At 45.5% G+C, this 19,444-nt stretch overlaps 2 pseudogenes; both read left to right on the top strand.

The window, feature by feature from the left end:
• The first annotated feature begins 11,294 nt into the window (after positions 1 to 11,294).
• Positions 11,295 to 12,133, top strand: LOC138071932 (melanoma-associated antigen B18-like; annotated as a pseudogene).
• A 4,192-nt stretch (positions 12,134 to 16,325) lies between these two features.
• LOC138071931 (melanoma-associated antigen B5-like) lies at positions 16,326 to 17,317 on the top strand (annotated as a pseudogene).
• Positions 17,318 to 19,444: the final 2,127 nt, after the last annotated feature.

The following is a 19,444-nucleotide window of genomic DNA, read 5'->3' as shown; positions in this document are numbered from 1 at the left end:
CTTCACTATACTCCGCATTGAATACCACTGCTCCCGGCCCCCACCACCAACGTTTTGCCCTCTAACCTGGGGCTCCAGACCTCCTTAAACTCTAATCACCTCAGGAAGTCATACGGGCCACCAGACTTCCGTAAGAATCCGAGTTCCCCTCCCCATGCAAGATCTCAGTAAGATAAAACAAGATTAAGGAAAATTCTCAGATGACCCCAAAAAATATCTAGACAAGTTTAGACATCTATGACTTTTGAGTTAACCCAGAAGGACATTTATATCATCCTTGCTCAGACACTCTCTCAGGCAGAAAGGACAACTATATATAGATTCAGCCCTCAGCTCTGAGACAGCTATCACATGGCAAACTCCCAACCATTTCCCATGGGAACGATGGCTATTCCCTGTTCAGAATCTAATTGGGAGTATGCTACTTGAGCCAGGTTAGCAGCCAGGGATGCTTTGTCTTCCTCTTCCCCACCTGAACACTGGTGGTCAGAGCACACCCAGAGAGGCTCCCTGTTCTGCCCAATGACCACCAGTAGGTTTCCAGCCATGTCAGGACCGAGCAAGACAAAGTGTCAGCACGGGGTGGCACAGGTGCACCAAGACCTAAAAGGTGACTAATGTAGCCCAGGGCTCACGATGCCATATTTATAAAAAGAGCACTGTGGTTTCTGTCTTCCCTCCCACTCCATGGATTTTGCTTGGGTACTCATGGGTAATTGCCTGCACACTAGGAGAAAAGTTATATAACCTAAAGCTGTCCATCAGCTTGTCAGTCAAATGACACAGGACACACATGACCCTACCCCATGGCAGGACTGCTTCTGGTTTCCAGAGAGCCTGCTCTCATCCTTCTCAGGAGTGTAATTTTGCTCTGCTTCATAAAACGTACACTTAAAACTGTTCTGTTTCTCCAATAAATTCTTTATCATTGGGAGGACAAAAACAGGAAATCAGCATTCTGCTGGTGAAATATGGATCACATATTTATTACTGTTTATCAGGTTCCAGTTAAAGTTTTTATATTTTATAATGCAAATTTAGAAACTTTTCGCTGCTGTGTGATCTAGAACAAGAAAACACAGCAATGGAAGAGGGATTTTCATGCAAATTTGAAGAGACTCTGTGGTAAAAATAACTTAGGTCAAGTAAAAAAGAAAAGAGAAAGAAAATTTTGGTAACTTTTTAGTTTTGTTAAATTCTTTTAATACTCCTTTTTAATAAAAGTATGTCCTTAGATTATTCAAGATTGTGGGAGAAATTAAATAGTAATAAAGCAGACAACTTTACCATTGTCACTCCTATTTCCAATTACTAATTGAGTATCTACTCCTTGGAATGCTCCATGGCAGAACTGGGGATGGTAATAAAAAGAAGCCTGAGCCACTGTCCATAGAAGTTCAGTGTCTACAAGTTGCTGCCATATCAAGCAGATGGTGAGGTACCCTTCAAGACCTAAACATGTGACAAGTTGAAACAAGGGATGAGAACAAGAGGAGGTTTCAGATTAGAGCAGTCAAAAGTAAATGCTTTGAGGCGAGGAATGTGGGCGCTTTGGAACACTGCAGTTCCCTTGAGGATGTAACTTGAAGTTAGGTGGGTTGGTGGGCTAAATGAGGCTGAGTGAATTGAGGGCGGGGAGTGACCCTGAAATAGGGGGTTTAAGTTAAGAAGCTGAAGAACCAAATGGAAGATTACCATTGATTTTTACTTTAAGACTGTGGGTAAAACAGACACTTTCCACCTGGGACAGGAATACAATGGGTTCTGTGCTCCTTCTCCAGTATAGGGAAACACAGTGTACAAACTGGGGATTTAACCCCACTGCCTCCAGGGTGTTTGCCAGAAAGAAGGATGGTATTTCCTTGAACTGAGATATCTAATACCCACTGTAACAGCACTCTCCACACTGGGGTCAGAGGCCACTATGTTACAGAAATGCCCTACTGCCTATTTTAAGTATAATTTGGGGAACTTCAAATGAAGGCTACACTTTTGGTGCTGGTGAAAATAATGAAAATGAGGGGGTGGTTTTGATGAAAACGCAACTGGAAGGGAAGATCTTCGTCCTTGACACTAATTGTAGAAGTTCTGAGTAGCATCCAGGCAGGAGAGATTCCTCTACATTCAAATGACATAATAACAAATGGGGAAATTTTATACAGTTTTAATGTTTAAGCAGAACTTTGTTCACCCCCAAAGTGTCACGTATTTCTGATATCTCATGCAATTAAAAAAAAAAAAATTCTCCAACCATTGATACTATGGTCTGTGGTCATAATTATCAGAGGAATAAATGTCATTCTTTGAAATCCATTAGTGCAAGAGCTTTATAAACACCACATATATTACAATAGTTCTACAAAATAGGGTTTAGAAGACTCACTTTGCAGATTATGAATTTGGTAATATTCTCAAGTTCACAAGGCTTGTGACAGAGCTGGAAATAGACATTTGCTCTGCATATGTCGAGAGGCCACACTGTTCCACTCCTCCCAGCCTGAGGCAGACCTAGTGTCCTTCAGTTCTTCTTCAGGACTTCTCCTGAAGTTCTCGTCTCACTACTCCAAACTATTTCAGAGGCTTCTGTTTCAAGCTGGCGGTGTAGCAGGATGTCTGTTCGTCTCCTCCTGCACCATAACTGCAACTAGCTGTTGGACAGCTATCAACAAGAGGACGCTGGAACACACCGAAAATGATATCCCACATTCAAAGAAAAAGTGGAAGTCGCAACAAGATAATAGGAGGGGTACAATCACAATGAATTCAAATCCCATACCCACTGAGTAGGTAACTGGAGAACAAAAATACCAATGAAGTTCTCCCACGATTGCGAAAGTTCTGCACCTCACATCAAGGAACCCAGCCTGCGGTTCTGACAAAGGGACTTGGAATTCCCTGGTCACCTGACCTTGAAGGGCAGTGGGGTTTGATTATAGGACTCCCACAGAAGTAGGGGAAACAGACACACCACTCTTGAAGGGCACAAACAAAGTCTCGCATGCACCAAGACCGAGAGAAAAGGAGCATTTATTTCACAGGAGACTGAATCAGACCTAGGTCAGCTGGGGCTCACCACAGGGATGGGGGCACTGGCAGAAGCAGTCCTAGTGGTCCCCCTTGGCGTAAGCCTTCTTACAGGTCAGCATTAACTCTCCCATAGAGACCCCAGACCCATAATTCAAAAAGTGACAAGCTCTCTAATGTTCACTGCAGGGCTCTTTACAACAACCAGCACATGGAAGCAACGTAGATGTCCATCGACCGATGCAAGTATAAAGAAGCTGTGGAAGGTACATGCGATGGAATATTGTTCTTGTTATTTTGTTGCTAAGTTGTATCTGACTCTTCTGAGACCCCAAGGACTGTAGCTCACCAAAACCCTCTGTCCTTGGGATTTCCCAGGTAAGAATACTGGGGTGTGTTGCCACTTCCTTCTTCTGGTATCTTCCTGACCCAGAGATTGAACCAATGGCTCCTGCATTGGCAGGCAGAATTTTTACCATTGACCCACCAGGGTAACCCAGTGGAATATTTCTCAGTCATAAAAATGAACAAAATTGTGTCACTGTTAGAGAGGTGGATGGACCTAGAGAGCGACATACAGAGAAGGAAGTCAGAAAGAGAAAAACAAAGATTGAATATTAATGTATATGTGTGGGATCGAGAAGAATGGCACAGGTGACCCTATTTGCAAAGCAGAAATGAAGACAGTGATATAGAGACCAAACGTATGGTGCCAAGGGGGAAAGGGTTAGGGTGGGAGGAATTAGAATATTGGGATTGACACATACACACTACTGATACTATGTATAAAATAAACACCTGTTGGGAATATACTGTATAGCACAGAGAACTCTCCTTAATTCACTGGGATGTCCTCAATGCAGGGGAAATCCAAAGTAAGAGGATATATGTATATGTATATCTGATTACTTTTAGTATGGAATAGAAGCTAACAAAACATTGCAAAGCAACATACTGCAAGAAATATTAAAAAAAATAACAAGAGTTAGACAAATACATTCTTTGTCTTTGCTGCCATTGACTCTAAACAGTGACTGTAAGTGTACTTTTATTTAAACATTCCTTGATTTTCCAAAGAACAATGCCAAGTAAATCAGATTTTTCCTTCATAGGCTGTTATTTAACACAGTGTTTTTACATGTTAACATGTACCTTACAAAATGTAAATGTTATACAAAAGAAACTAGGATTAATGACTTTATAAATTTCTCTTCTTTACTGTATTTGTTTTTACTTTCCTAGTTAGTAGAGGAGAGCAAAACATGCCATCTCAAAATGTCTCTTTTGATACACAGGTCATTCTAACTGAAAACAATCTAGGCCAAAAGATTCAGAAAGGAACTTGACCTTGGGCCTAACTGCCTGAAAGAACTTAGACAAAGGTCCTGTTCCCTGAAGAGAACTATGACCAGAGATAGCTGCAAAGATTATGGGCAAGGTGTAGTGGCACAATCTTGTCAGGGCCTAGGGATGAGAGTCCACTCTGTGGCCCGGGGTCTCTGCCTGGCACAGAAAACATTCGTTTACCAACATTCCCATTCCCTTCTCCATGTGAACTGCCTTCCTATCCTTTCAAGTCCCAAACAACTGCCATTAACATTTCCTTTTGTCGTTGGCTCTGGGCTTTGGCCATGTTGATGAGTTATTCAGTTTTCCTGGGTCTCTCTCATGTCTATGTGTTATTATACTTTTACTTTATCCTATTCATCTGTCTCACATCAATTTAATTCTTCGACCACCCACAAAAACCTAGAAGGGCAGAGGGAAATTTCATCCTTCTGCATATTAGCTACATCTCACATATTTCTTTCTGTGTTCAAAATCCTTAATGACGTATTCAATAACAAACTAATGGCTATGAATGTCATTAATGTTTTTAGTCATATTGTTATAAGAACATATTTCTTTATGTTTTTCTAATTTTCATTTATTTATTTACTGAACATTAACCCCGCCCAACAGAGGAAGAGTCAGTTTTCCTCATAGCCAGTCCCTCCCATCAACAAGCTTCCACAAGCCTCTTAAACTCATTCTTCAGAGGGCAGACAGAAGACCTACAATGCCCTATCCTCTAGAACGAAAACCACAATCACAAAAAGCTAACCTAAATGATCCCGTGGATCACACCTTTGTGTAACTCAAAAGCTATGGGCCAGGATTTGCAGGGCCACCCAAGGCGGATGGGTCATGGTGGAGAATTCTAACCAAATGCGGTCCACTGGATAGGAGAATAGCAAACCACTTCAGTATCGAGAACCTCATGAACATCAGAAAGGAAAAACAAATGATACCAGGAGATCATACCAGGGGGAGATACCTGAGCCCCGCAGGTCAGTACATGTCTAATATGGTATTGGGGAAGAGCCCAGTAATAGCTCCAGAAGGAATGAAGAGACTGGGCCAAAGTCAAAATGATGCTTAGCTGTGGATGTGTCTGGTGGTAAAAGTAAAGCTCGGTGCTGTAAAGAACAGTAGTACATAGGAACCTTGAATGTTAGGTCCATGAATCAATAGAAATTGGTCAAGCAGGAGATGGCAAGACTGTCAACATTTTAGAAATCAGACAACTAACATGGACAGGAATGGGTGAATTTAATTGAGATTACCATTGTATCTGCGGGCAAAAATCCATTAGAAGAAATGGAGCAGTCTCATAGTCAAAAAAAGACTGTGAACTGCAGGTACTGGGTGCAGTGTCCACAAGGACAGAATGATCTTGGTTCATTTCCAAGGCAAAGCTTTCAGCATCACAGTAATCCAAGTCTATGCTCCAAACACTGATGCCAAAGAAGCTAGAGTCCAGTGGTGCTATGAAGATGTACATCACAGCCTAGAACTAATATCCCCCCAAAATGTCCTATTCATAATAGGGGACTGGAATGAAAAAGTACGAAGTAAAAGGAGTACGTCAACGATGTATATTGTCACCCTGCTTATTTAACTTATATGCAGAGTACATCGTGAGAAACGCTGGACTGGAAGAAACACAAGCTGGAATCTAGATTGCTAGGAGAAATGTCAATAACCTCAGATATGCAGCTGACACCACCCTTATGACAGAAAGTGAAGTGGAACTAAAGAGACTCTTGATGAGAATGAAAGAAGAGAATGAAAAACCTGGCTTAAACTCAACATACAAGCAACTAAGATCATGGCATCTGGTCCCAACACTTCACTGCAAACAGATGGGGAAAAAGTAGAAACAATGGAAGATTTAAATTTCTTCTCCAAAATCACTGTGGATGGTGAAAGCAGCCATGGCAGTGGTGGTGGTGGTTTAGTCACTAAGTCGTGTCCCACTCTTGCGACCCCATGGGCTGTAGCCTCCCAATCTCCTCTGTCCTGGGATTCTCCAGGCATGAATACTGAATTGGGTTCCCATTTCCTTCTCCAGGGGATCTACCTGACCCAGGAATTGACCCCAGATCTACTGCACTGCAGGCAGATTCTTTACCAACTGAGCTACGAGGGAAGCCCCAGATTAAAAGACACCATGAAATTAAAAGATGCTTTTTCTTTGCAAGAAAAGCTATGACAAACCTAGATCGCATAATAAAAAGCAGAGACATCACATTGACAAAAGAGGTGTGTCTAGTGAAAGCTATGATTTTCCCAGGGGTCATGTGTGGATGTGAGCGCTGGACCGTAAAGAAGGCTGAGCACTGAAAAATTGATGCTGTTGAATTGTGGTGCTAGAGAAGACTCTTGAGAGTCCTCTGGACAGAAAGGAGATCAAACCAGTCATTCCTGAAGGGAATCAACCCTGAATATTCATGGGAATATCTGATGCTGAAGTTGAAGCTCCAAACTTTTGGCCACCTGAGGGGAAGAGCCGACTCATTGGTAAAGACCCTGATGTTGGGAAAGATGGAAGGGAAAAAGAAAAGGAGTCAGCAGAGGATGAGAAGTCTGGATGGCATCACTGATTGTATGGTCATGAGTCTGAGCCAACTCCAGGAGATGGTGAAGCATAGGGAGCCTGGTGTGCTACGGATCATGGGGTCACAGTCAGAGATGACTGAGCAACTGAACAAAAGAACAACACAGAACTGCAAACCAGCAAAAGTAAAATATATTGTAAGCAATGGACAAAAGTTAATAACACCATATTGATATGAGTTGCTCAGTTTTAACAAACAAACTTATCAGTTGAACCAATCCAAGATATTAATAACAGAACATGCTAAGTGGAGGAAGAGGCTGGTTCTATAGGAACTCTGTACACTATCTGCTAAATTTTCTGTAATCCTAAATCTGCTCTTTAACAAAATGCAGATGCTCACAAGACAAGAGGTTAACCACTCATCATGAAGAAATGCAAACCAAAGCTACAATGATGCATAACCTCACACCTGCCAGAAAGGCTATCATAAAAAAATCTAGAAACAATAAGTGCTGAAGTGGCATGGAGAAAAGGGAACCCTCTTGCACTGTGAGGGGGAATGTAAATTGATATAGACACTACGGAGAACAGTATGGAGAGTCCTTTCAAAACTAGAAATAAAACTACCCTATGACTCAGCAATCCCACTACTGGGCATACACACTGAGAAAGCCATGCGTGAAAACATTCATGGACCGCACTGTTTATTGCAGCACTATTTACAATAGCTAGGACATGGGAGCAACCACCTCAACTTCCACTGACAGATGAATAGATACAGAAGGTGTGGTAGCTATATAAATGGACTATTACTCAACGATAAAAAGTCACAAATTTAAGTCAGTTGTAGTGAGGTGAATGCACCTAGAGTCTGTCACACGGAGTGAAGTAAGCCAGAAAGAGAGCAAAAAGGATTGCGTATTAACGCATTTATATGGAATCTAGAAAATGTCACTGATGAATCTATCTGCAGGGTAGGAATAGAGATACATGCAGAGAAAAGACATGGAAACAGCAAGGGATGGAGAGAGAGGGACAAACTGAGAGAGGCTGTGACGTATATGCACGGCCATCTGTACCAGAGATAGCTAGTGGGGAGATGCTCTGGAACAGAGGCAGCTCAGACTGCTGTCTGTGACAACCTAGAGGACTGAGACTGGGGTGGTGTGAGGGATGCTTATGGAGGCGGATATATGTATACTTATGGCTGCTTCATAGTGTTGTACAACAGAAACTAACACACTATAAAGCAATTATCCTCCAATTAAAATTTTTCGTAAATGCTCTACTGATTTAAAATGTAGAAAAAATCTGGACAAGGACACATAGCCAGTACAGAGTTATATACAACAATGCCAAATGAATAAGAACAATGAAAACCAAAAGATAACATAAGAATTTATCTTCGAATTAAAACTCTTAGGAAACATGCACAGGAAATATTCAAACATATAAAGAACTTCAGCTATCTCATATAAAATAGATCACCATAGCAAAATCAAGAGTCTGGCCTGGAAGTATCAACAATTACTTAGGTCACAAAATAGAAAATACACCATAAATAACAACAACCATACAAAAAATGTACCTACAAAGAAACCTCAGAACAATGTATGCATTCCACATAGAAGCAACAAGAAGAACTTCCTGACAGCCTTAGGAGAAAGAAGTCTCAAACAGAATAGTATGTTATGTGTATTCCTGAGGAGCACATATTGTAAGGCTGTCGATGTTCCTTAACTCCTGTACAGATCTACTCCAGTCAGACCAGCCGAGACCACAAGCAAGTATGGGCTGCTGTTTCCTGTACCCAGAATAAACCATGGAACACTTATAAAAGGAACAAAGACAACTATTAACAGAAGCAAAAACACAGAACTAAATAATCCCCGAGGCAAAATAAGTCTCCAATAAACTTGACCGTATGAGTGTCAAGGTGAGGGAGTACTCGGAGACTGACAAGGGGTGTGGGGCCTACAAGGGAAGAAGACAACAGGATCAGCTGGAAAAGGCTTTAAAGTTCAGCCCTTGACTCTTCCACTGTGCCCTGGGGCCATGAATCGCTACAGCCTCACTGAAGGAATCTGAGGTAGCATCTCAGAGCTCCCATGCCAAGACCATGGGGAACAGAAGTTTGAGTTGGATGTGGCAGTATGGCCCAGAGGTCATGAAATAACCAGCACAAACTTTGCTAGTGGATGACAATTGGCCCTTTTAAGTGATCACCTTAATGGACTATCACACAGGGACTAAAAGAGAAAATGTAGTACCACAAAAGTTGTACCAAGGACAGAAATTCACCTCAGAACTTTCGAGCAATGCCCCTGCAGTCGACTAAGAGCCCACAGTGAGAACCGTCAGGCTAAGGAGCCCCTTCACTTCTCTACTGGGATTGTGTGGGGCATGGTTGGGGACAGAGGTGGATTCATATCAGAAAGGGAAGGATTTCCAGGCCCTGCTAGCAGTCAATATGAAGATCCTGAGTGAGATGTGAGCGGTTCCACACTACAGAAGGCACTCTCCCATCCTCAGCTCATCTTACCTGCAGCAGCCATTTCCTGGAAGCCTCAGGCAGAAGTGTCCAGAGGAGATGTATGTGCACTTCTCACCAGGAGTCTCGGGAATGTGATGTCTTCGATGTGAGGCCTTGGCCTCAGGTCAGCAGATGGCACGTAGTCCACCACCTACAGGGGACAAGGGAAGACATGGAGATTGGATGGAGCCTCACTCAGCTCAGAAGACGGGGCCCGAAAGTGTCCTCACTGTCATTCTCAGGAGATCCAGGAAGCCAGTTCGGCCAGGCCAGAAACAATTCCTGCTGGGGTGCTGACTGAAGCTAGCGCCTGAGAGGGAGGCCTGTAGACTCTGAGCAGTACAGGGAAGGTCTCAGGATCTGCTGTGATTCAAGGAAAGGTGCACATGCCAATCCTCCGGGAAGCTCCCCCGGAACCCCGCCCACCCTGGCCCCGCCTCTGCTGTCCGCCTGGAACACAGAAGCACAAGACAGGAAGTGACGACCACGCACACACGCCGCGGCTGCGAAGCCATCTTGGAGAGCTGTTGTCGTCTTAGAGAACTGCCGTGTAGGGTGCCCAGACGGAGGACTCCCAGGTCTCATAAAGTGTCCAAGTGTGAGGTGACATGAAGTGCGGGGACACACGTCCGGCACGACCAAGCCTTTCCCTATGAAAAGAGGGGGCCGGACATCCCCCGGCCTCCCTGACCCTGCTCTCCCCTGGAAGATTTGGGCCTGCATCTTAAGCCCCAAGTCCAGCCACGTCACCCAGGTGGTCTCCGAGAGGACAGCTTCGGTCCGTGGCTGGTGGACTCCAGTTCTGCTCAGTAGAGGGGAAGCCCCTAGCCCTGTAGCTAAAGGAGGGACCCTCGGGGGGTACTGACGGTCTCCCCAGCCCAGAATAGCGGCCATGTGATACCCTCACCCCCCGCGACTTGGCCTCAGAGCATGCAGGTAGGATCCGGGCAGCTCTAACGGCTGCGGGGCACCCTCATTTTTATCTCGGATGTGGGACAGTGACGGAGGAGGGGACCTCCGTCCATGGCATTGGTAGCTGGTCAGTACAAGGAGGATGTCAGGGCTCAGGAGGAGCCAGGGTGAGGACCAGCCTCCCTGACACACGGGCCAATCAGGACCCTCCCCTGTGGTCAGCGTTGCCTCCCGGCCACACAAGGGGAAGGGAGGCTGCGGTCTGAGTGGGGAGGTTAGAGCTTGCTTACAGAAGGGCGGGTCCCAGGACCCTTAGGTGGGAGGCTGAGTGCTCCCTCCTCTCCACCAGAGACACAGGGAAGGTGGCAGCATCAGCTTCAGAGCAAAAGAGGGATCGGGGCGGGTGCTAGGGGGTCATTCCCCGTTTTTCATCCTAACTCTGAATGTGAACTGAAAGGACATGCCTCCCCTGCCAGCCCCCACAGGCCCCCGTCTAACGCCCAGGCAGGGCTGTCTGGCTATGCCCCAGGGCTCGCTCTCACTTCCTCTTCAGGGGTCTCAGGGGACAGGCTGACTAGGAGAACAGGAGACTTGTGGGTCCTAGAGAAGTGGCCTTGCGAAGTGGACTTGGTTTAAGCCGGGGACGACTCTCCCTGGTGAAGGTGCTCACAACATTTCTTTGTCCTTCCTCAAGGGGCCCTCGTTGCTTGCCTTCCTACTGCATGCCCGCCTGCGGTCCCTGACCTGTGTCATCATGCCTCGAAAGCACAAAAGCAAGCATTATTCCCGTGGGAAACGCCACCAGGTCGAGGGGGATACTCAGGAGGCCCAGGCCAGTGCTGCAGCCCCAGGAGAGGAGTGCCCCTCCTCCCCATCTTCTATCCCTCAAGGTTCTCCCCGGGCTCCCCTGCTGCTGGTGATCGCCAGGAGCTTGATGGAGCCATGGCCCCTAGCTCTCCTGATGCAGAGGCTTCCTGTGCAGGAGCTGATCAAGGTGCCCAGGGACCCGAGGAGGAAAGTGCAGATGCCGCCCAAGCAGCCCTGGTCGCTCGGGGCATTTGCAAAGATCCTCTGATGGGGAAGGCCAGCCTGGTGATGGATTTCCTGCTGGAGAGGTACACCAAGAAGGAGCCCATCACAAAGAATGCCATGCTGAATGTCATCGGCAGGAAGTACAAGCGGCACTTCCCGGAGATCCTGAGCAGAGCCTCTGAGCGCGTGGAGCTGGTGTTTGGCCTGGAGCTGAAGGAAGTCGACTGCAGCAGGAACATCTACGCCCTCGTCAACAAGTTCACTCTCGGGGTTGAGGAAGGTTCAAGTGATGAGGAGGAGCTGCCCAAGTCTGGTCTCCTCATGGCGCTCCTGGGCATCATCTTTATGAAGGGTAACACGCCACCGAGGAGGAGATCTGGGATTTCCTCAATGTGTTGGGGATCTATGCTGGGAGGAAGCACTCCATCTTTGGGGAGCCCAGAAAGCTCATCACCAAAGATCTGGTGCAGAAGGGGTACCTCACCTACCGCCAGGTGCCCAATAGCGATCCTCCGCTCTATGAGTTCCTGTGGGGCCTGAGATCTTATGCTGAGACCAATAAGATGAAGGTGTTGGAAGTTCTGGCCAAAATGCAGGATACAGTCCCGAGTTCCTTCCCAGACCTCTATGACGAGGCTCTGAGAGATCAGGCAGAGAGAGCAGGGCTGAGAGGCATTCCCATTTCTCCAGCCATGGCTGAGGTCACTGCCCCTTCCAGGGCCAAGTCCTACAGCTCCTCCCACATCTAGGGAGGGGTCAGGGCACTTTGTCCCCTTTGTGTGGGAAGAGAACAGTCCACCTCCAAAATAGCGCAGGGGAGTAGGGGTGGGGGGAACAAAACCCATGTGTTCTTCACAGTTTTAAGCAGTATGGGAGTTTAGGTGCAGTTTTAACAAAATATGCAGGTTTTCCTTTTATCCATGTGAATACTATCTAGTCAAAAACAGATGATTTCGGTAGGTAGGTAGAGGTGTTGTATACAATTTTTAAATATTACTACTCTTCATAAGGTTTATTTTGCTTCAGAATCTAGGTTTATTAATGTCATGGACTCATGTTTACTGCTCTGAGGTTTATGACTAGGAGTTCATCATTTGTAAACAAGCTGAAAAGACTTCAGTATTTTCCTCATGGTCCAGAATGAGGTAATATAGCACTGGAATAGGATTTTACTTGGAAATGTGTAAGAATCCTAGAGATAAATATTTGGGATCAGAAAGCTTTCAGAGTAAATGCAGGTTTCTTCTTCATTTGTCTTATCTGTCCTCTTTCCTTGTAAAAGCTAATAACATGGACTTAGATTTGCGTAGCTTATTCAAACTGTATGACACTTCAATCATAATAAAACAGAGTCTTTGCTCATTATTTCTGTTTTCTGCCAAATGAATTGACCATCTTCTGTTTAGAAGGCTTTCTTATAGTACTGGGTTGGTAAGAAAATGAAGACCAAGCCACTGCCCATGGAATTTTGAGCCTAGCAGCAGGTACCATATACGGAAGGTGGTGAGCTAACTCTAAGGAATAAACAAATCATAAATTTAAATGGGGGAGGTGTGGAAGAGGAGGTTCCAGATGAGAGCAAGCATGTCTAAGTTACCTGATTAAGGCAGCATTGGGTCTTGGGAAACGTCTAGTTCCTCGGTGGGAGGTCATTTTCAGTCCAGATGCATGATGGGCTAGATGAAGCTATGGGAGTGATGCCAGAATGCATATGGTTCTCAGAGGTGATGCTGTAAACCTGGAATATATCTCAACCATATGTTTACCATTATTTGGGGATATCCGAAAACCACAGGGAATCTCAACATAGGGAATGGAAGGGGCCCTGTGCACTTGAGCCAGGCAAGTGAACACTCACACTATGTGTTTTCATCAAAAGCTGTCCAGAGAGTTTCTGAGAAATAAGGGTGATACCCATTGAAGCGAGATGCCAAGACATCACTGGACTGTCTCTCTTTCCGGGATGGGAGCACCAGAACTTGCTCTGTTAAATGGGCAGTTTAATTAGGTTGTGTTTAGTGTAATTTGGCAAACTTTAAGGGTGGGCTCAATTTTTACTGTCAGTGGGCTTAATTTAGGGGTGGTTTGGACGAAAAACAGCACCTGAGAGGGAAGTTGTTGGTCCTTGAGACAAATGAACTTGTACTTTCACCCATGCGGAGAAGATAACCCCAAATACATCCTAAAACAGGTGCTCAAATAGGGAAATACCGCTTAGTTTTACTTGCTTGGGAGCATTAGTGCTGATGTAGATTTGATTATTGTTTGGAGTTGCATATTCTCTAATATAGCCTGGAAATAAAATTATGTGATGGAAGTTTGTGATCATTCAGGGTCAAAATCACCTTCGTAATAACTGCCATTCATTCAACGCACCAAAGCTTGTCTCATACTGTGCCAGGTGATTTACATACATCACACATGTCTCTGGTTCTAAACTACAGACTTTTTCAAACACAATTTGCAGATAAAGAAGCTCAAATTCAAAGCTCATAAATGATAGGAGCTGGACTGAACCCCGGCATTGAATTCCTCCAGAGCCCGTACTGTGCCACTCCTCCAGGATGAGGCCAACCTTGCGTCACTTCCTCTTTGTGAACATTAGTCAAAAGAGGTATTTCACATGCTAAATAGCAGAATTTCATACCGCAAACACGATTTTGGAATAAAAAGCTCCAGAAATAAGTAACAAAAATATTAAAAGGGAAGTACGAATAAAGAAGGAGACAGCATTCAGTGACAATTTATCTACAAAGGAAACGTCAGTAAACCACAAAAGATCAGGGATGCACAAAATCATTTAATTCAGCCCCTTCCTTTCAGAGAGTAAATCTGTTAGAGTGAAGGTTCTACAAGAGGCTGTGTCTGGTCAGTGAAGAGAAGGAAGAGATCACCATGTGTTCTCTGATAGCACACCACCTATGCTGGGGCCCCCTCCCGGACTGCAGCTTCCCCATCACTCCTGGGTCTCAACCCATTGTTGGTGAGATTTGGTGCAGGCAGGCTAAGACTTTTCAAAGACGTGGCATTTCCCAAGAAGTCTTTCATAGAAGAGACAGGAGTCAAGGTAAAGACAGATGAATGAGGAACTGAAGTCACAGAGAGACTGGCCTGCGTCTGCTCTCAGAAGGCCAAGACAGGGCTGCCAGGCTGCACATTCCCTCACTTCTCTTCAGGGCTTGCAAGGACATGGTCTTTGCTCTACATGGGTCACCTCAGGCGGAAAGAAAGTGGAAATCCAGAGTCCCCCAGGAGTCAAGGTGAGGCACCTGAGTCAGGTCATACCCCTACACTGAACACAGAGGGCCCCAAGAAGCCTGAATCCTGATGTCATCCCTGAAGGCACAGGTAGGAGCAGACTCATGTGGCATTCCCAGACTTTCCCTCTCTGGCATCACAGGGAGGGAGGAGCTTAGTCTGAGGAGAGCTCCCTTACATAAACAAAGGAGCCCCACACCCTGCCAGGAGTCAAGCTTTGGATGTATGAGACCCCCTGACCTCAGAACTCTGAGGAAACCGCACAGAACCCTGCCCTTCCTGGCATCCCTTGGATACCTGCTCATTGTTGACATGACATGCCCATTTCCTTCTATGATGTCACAAGGCAGGTGGGACATGGTCCAAGGGGTATAGCCTAGGGCCAGCAGTGGGATTATTTCCAGGTTTTCCAGAAACCAACTGAATACCCTGAAGACGAAGGGAACCACACACCCCATAACCATATGATTCATCTCATCCTCTACACCTCAGAAGACCAGGGACGGGTATGGATGGACGAGGAGAATCTTACTTTCTCCTCAGGGTCTCACGGAGATGCTTGCCCTAATATAGGAAAGTATAGTAGTAGAAGGGGTGGACCTAAGGGGAAGGGAGGGTAGAATTTCAGGCCACAACAGAGGTCAAAGCAAGGACTGAGGGATCATCTACCAATAAAAAGAAGTGATAATGAATCCAGCCCTGTTCCTTATAGCCCTTGAAGAACCAGGACAGAGCTATCAAGCTGAAGTTCCACCAACATTTACTTATATCAGGTGTGTCGGAGGTGAAACTCTTAGTATGAAGGTGCAGATACCATTCCAAGAAAGGGGTGGGGACACCAGGCCCTATGGCGAACGAATGGCAGCTGCTGCTGCTGCTAAGTCATCTCAGTCGTGTCCAACTCTGTGCGTTCCCATAGATGGCCCCCATGAGGATCCCCCGTCCCTGGGATTCTCCAGGCAAGAACACTGGAGTGGGTTGCCATTTCCTTCTCCAATGCATGAAAGTGAAAAGTGAAAGTGAAGTCGCTCAGTCGTGTCTGACTCAGCGACCCCATGGACTGTGGCCCACCAGGCTCCTCCATCCATGGGATTTTCCAGGCAAGAGTGCTGGATTGGGGTGCCATTGCCTTTTCCGGGGGAACCAAAGGAAGCACTCTTAATTCGTGTTGAGGACTTCAGTGGCAGGGACGAAAACTTCTCAGTGCGCACTCAGTACTGCATGATAACTACTGACTGAGGTGATGTGGTGAGGACCTCTTCACTTCTCAGAAATCCCAGGGAGCTTTGTGATGCCAACTACAGAACTGCAGAGGCAATAGGTCCTATAATGGCCACTAGTTGGGTTGGTGGTCTTGAATGTGAAATAACAGATGCCTCTGTGTAGGAGACTACCAGCCCCTTCTGTCACCCCAGCATGCCTGAGGCAGGGGTAGCAGGATGCAGCCTAAAGATCACTCTAATTTCCTTCAATATGTTTCCCAAAGGACAGGCTGATTAAGAGAATAGGAACCCTGGGGGTTTTCAGAACAGTGCCCTCAAGAAAACCACAAATGTAGCCTTTCTGATAACCAAGGTGGTATTCCCCTGCTGCAGCTGCACACTCAATCTTCGTCATCCTGTGGGCCCTTATCACCTGCCCTCCTATTCACACTTCTAATCATTGTCCCCCAGCGCAGTCATCATGCCTCGAGGTCAGACTCATAAGCTCTGCATCCGTGAGAAACGCCACCAGGCCAGATATGAGCCCCAGAGTCACAAGGGAGTTCAGCCCACTGCAGTAATGGAAGAGCTTCCCTCTACCTCTTCTCTTTTAGAAGATAAGTCACAGAGCTCATCAGCTACTGGGTCAAATAGCACTTCCCAGGGGTCTTTGGAAGCCCCATCTACTACCAGCACTTTTTCAACTACTGCTGACCCAACATCTGATGAAGAAGATACCAGTCAAGATGAGGAAGATTCACGTTCCTCATCTTCTACCGAAAACACCTACCGTGATACTCTGAACAGCATGGCAAGTTTCTTGGAGCAGTTCCTTCTGTGTAAGTATAAAATGAAGCAGCCCATCATGAAAGAAGACATGCTGAAGATTATCCACCCAAGATACCATCACCGATTTGCCGAGATTCTCAAGAGAGCCTCTGAACACGTCGAGGCTGTCGTTGCAGTTGACTTGAAGGAAGTTGACTCAACCATCCACTCCTATGACCTCGTCAGCAAACTGAACCTGCCCAACAATGGGAGGGTGTGGGATGGTAGGGGCTTACCTAAGACTGGTCTCTTGATGACAGTTCTGGGTGTGATCTTCGTGAAGGGCAACTGTGCCACTGAGGAAGACATCTGGAAATTCTTGAATATGATGCGAGTATATGCTGGGAGAAAATACTTCATCTACGGAGAGCCCAGGAAGCTCATCACCAGAGACTTAGTGACGATGAAGTAGCAGGAGTACCGTCAGGTTGCCCAAAGCGATCCTCCACGTTACAAGTTCCTGTGGGGCCCACGAGCCCATGCTGAAACCAGCAAAATGAAAGTCCTGGAATTTTTGGCAAAAGTCAATGATACGGTCCCCAGTGCTTTCTCAATACAATATGAAGAAGCTTTGCGAGATGAGGAGGAGAGAGCTCGAGCCACAGTTCCAGCCAGGCCTGGCACCACTGTCCCTTCCAGGCATGATCCACTGCCAGGTCCAGCAGCTTCTCCCACCCCTACTGAAGACGAAGACTTTTAATAGATCATCCAGATAAGAAAATGGGACATCAAAATAGGGACTTTTGCCAAAATGGGAAGCAATCCCGCAATAAAACTGCTGGGACAATGGAATGAAAAAATAAAATGAAAAAGGTTTCAAAACATGCTCAACCTTGATTGTTCTCCATCTTTTCGGTCTTCTGTTCTGTAAAATTAAATAATTTATACCTCGATATGCTACTTGAAAAATGCAGGAGGTATTAAACCTTAACAAGTTAGACCTTTTACTGTCTTCATTTACTTTTTGAGCACCTGCTCTTTCAAAGGCTCTATGCTAGGTCTGGTGAGGCTAAGATCAAGACCTAGCCTATCCCCATACAACTTTAGAAAGAAGGAGCTGCAATCACATAAGCAAGATCTTGAGATAGCCTTTAAGAATGACAGGAACGTAAAAAGACTATCCAGGTACAAATCTGTACCTGGGGTAACTTACGGATCTGTTAGGCTCTCCACAACAAAACCCCGCAGAATGGGTGGCTGAAACAAAGGAAATTTATTTTCTCAGAGTTCTAGAGGCTGCAAGTCCAAGATGAGGGCTGGTTTACCCTGAGGCCTCTCCCCTTGGCTGTCAGGTGGCTACCCTCTTCATTGGCATTCCTTTTGAGTGCATATATCCTTGGTGCCTCCTTTTGTGTCTCAGTTTCTTCTGATAGTTACACTGGGTTATGGCCCACACTAATGACTTCATTTTAACTCAACCATCTCTTTAAAGACCTTATTTCTAACTACAGTTGCATTCTGAAGTACTCTGAGTTATGACTTCAATATGCATTTGTGGAGGGGACACAATTTGGCCCCTAACAGACAGAAATCTAAGGTGCCTCTGCTCTTATCTCAATGCAGGAGATTCCCGTGCACAGACTGGTATTCTACGCATATCGTCTCCAGGGAGTTTCTGAGATGTGAAAGTGAAATCCCTTGGGGTGTGTTGGGAAGAAAGACATTCCTCCCTTTATCCCTTTTGAATTCTTGTGGTTAGAAGACTAGTAAACTTGACACAAGACAGAGTAACAGGAGACAAAGAGACAAATTGCAATTCATGTGCACAAGAAGTGTCATAGAAACGGGACCTGAGAAGTGGGCAAAGCAGGCAGCTTCTTTATTTAGTAGACAACAAAACAATTTGTGAGGAATCGACAGGACAAATCCACTTAGGTGTAAGGTACCTAACTAGTAAGGAATCTAAACAGAATCTGTACCCAGGGTAGTAAACTAAAGACTTAACAAGGTTTGTGGATACAGGCTTCTCTGCTTGAACTGCCTATTTCTGGTTAGAAGGGTTTCCCTCTGCCTCCAGATGCAGGCCCCTTCATATGAGATGTATTTCCTGCTCTCAGGGAAGCAGAAATTGGGGGGCAGCGGAATGTCCCTCCTCTGTTGGCTGTTTCTTAAGTAACTTGAATTCAAAATAATCAATGCCACTGTGGTATATTTGGGGGCAGAGTGCCCTAAGCCTTAACAGGTCCCTCCTCTGAAACTTGCCTGCAAGTCTCACATGATAAAAGCTGATCTGGTCACTGTGGAGAGAGAGAATGGACTAGTGGAGTCCTCCATTTCATGGCAGCAGTTGCATAATTCTGAGAGCAGGTCAGTTCATTTAAAGAGCGGTATCGCATTTCAATAGGTGGTGATGCAGGTGGGCTCCCAAAGCCAGGCCTGGGGTGCAAGCAGTATCAGGTAGTTATTAATAAGAGGCATTTCTATGGAAATAAAAGAAAAGCAGACGTTAATGATTGGAGCTGGTTATAAACCAGTTTCTGAGCCCAGGGCGTAGTCAGTGAAGAAGTTTTCTAGGTGTCAGGATTGAAGCAACTATTGTAGTTTGAAATGTCTCTATCACAGTTAGCAATATCTCTGGGTGATCAGGTTAACTTTTTGAGTTGCTCGTACAGCAACAGGCATGAAGTCTATTTGAACATGAGCTGTTGTGACAATTTCTCTGATCTTTGCATCAGGTCATCTAGCTTCATGTTGCAAGACTTCAGGAAAATGGCAATGTTAGTTCTCAGTGATTTAAGTCAAAAGAATGGGTGAGTGATCAGATCAAGATGG

Source organism: Capricornis sumatraensis, chromosome X (genome assembly GCF_032405125.1).
Source record: "Capricornis sumatraensis isolate serow.1 chromosome X, serow.2, whole genome shotgun sequence".
NCBI lineage: Eukaryota > Metazoa > Chordata > Mammalia > Artiodactyla > Bovidae > Capricornis > Capricornis sumatraensis.
Note: the sequence above shows the minus strand (reverse complement) of the source record. Positions and strands in the feature narration are given on the sequence as shown.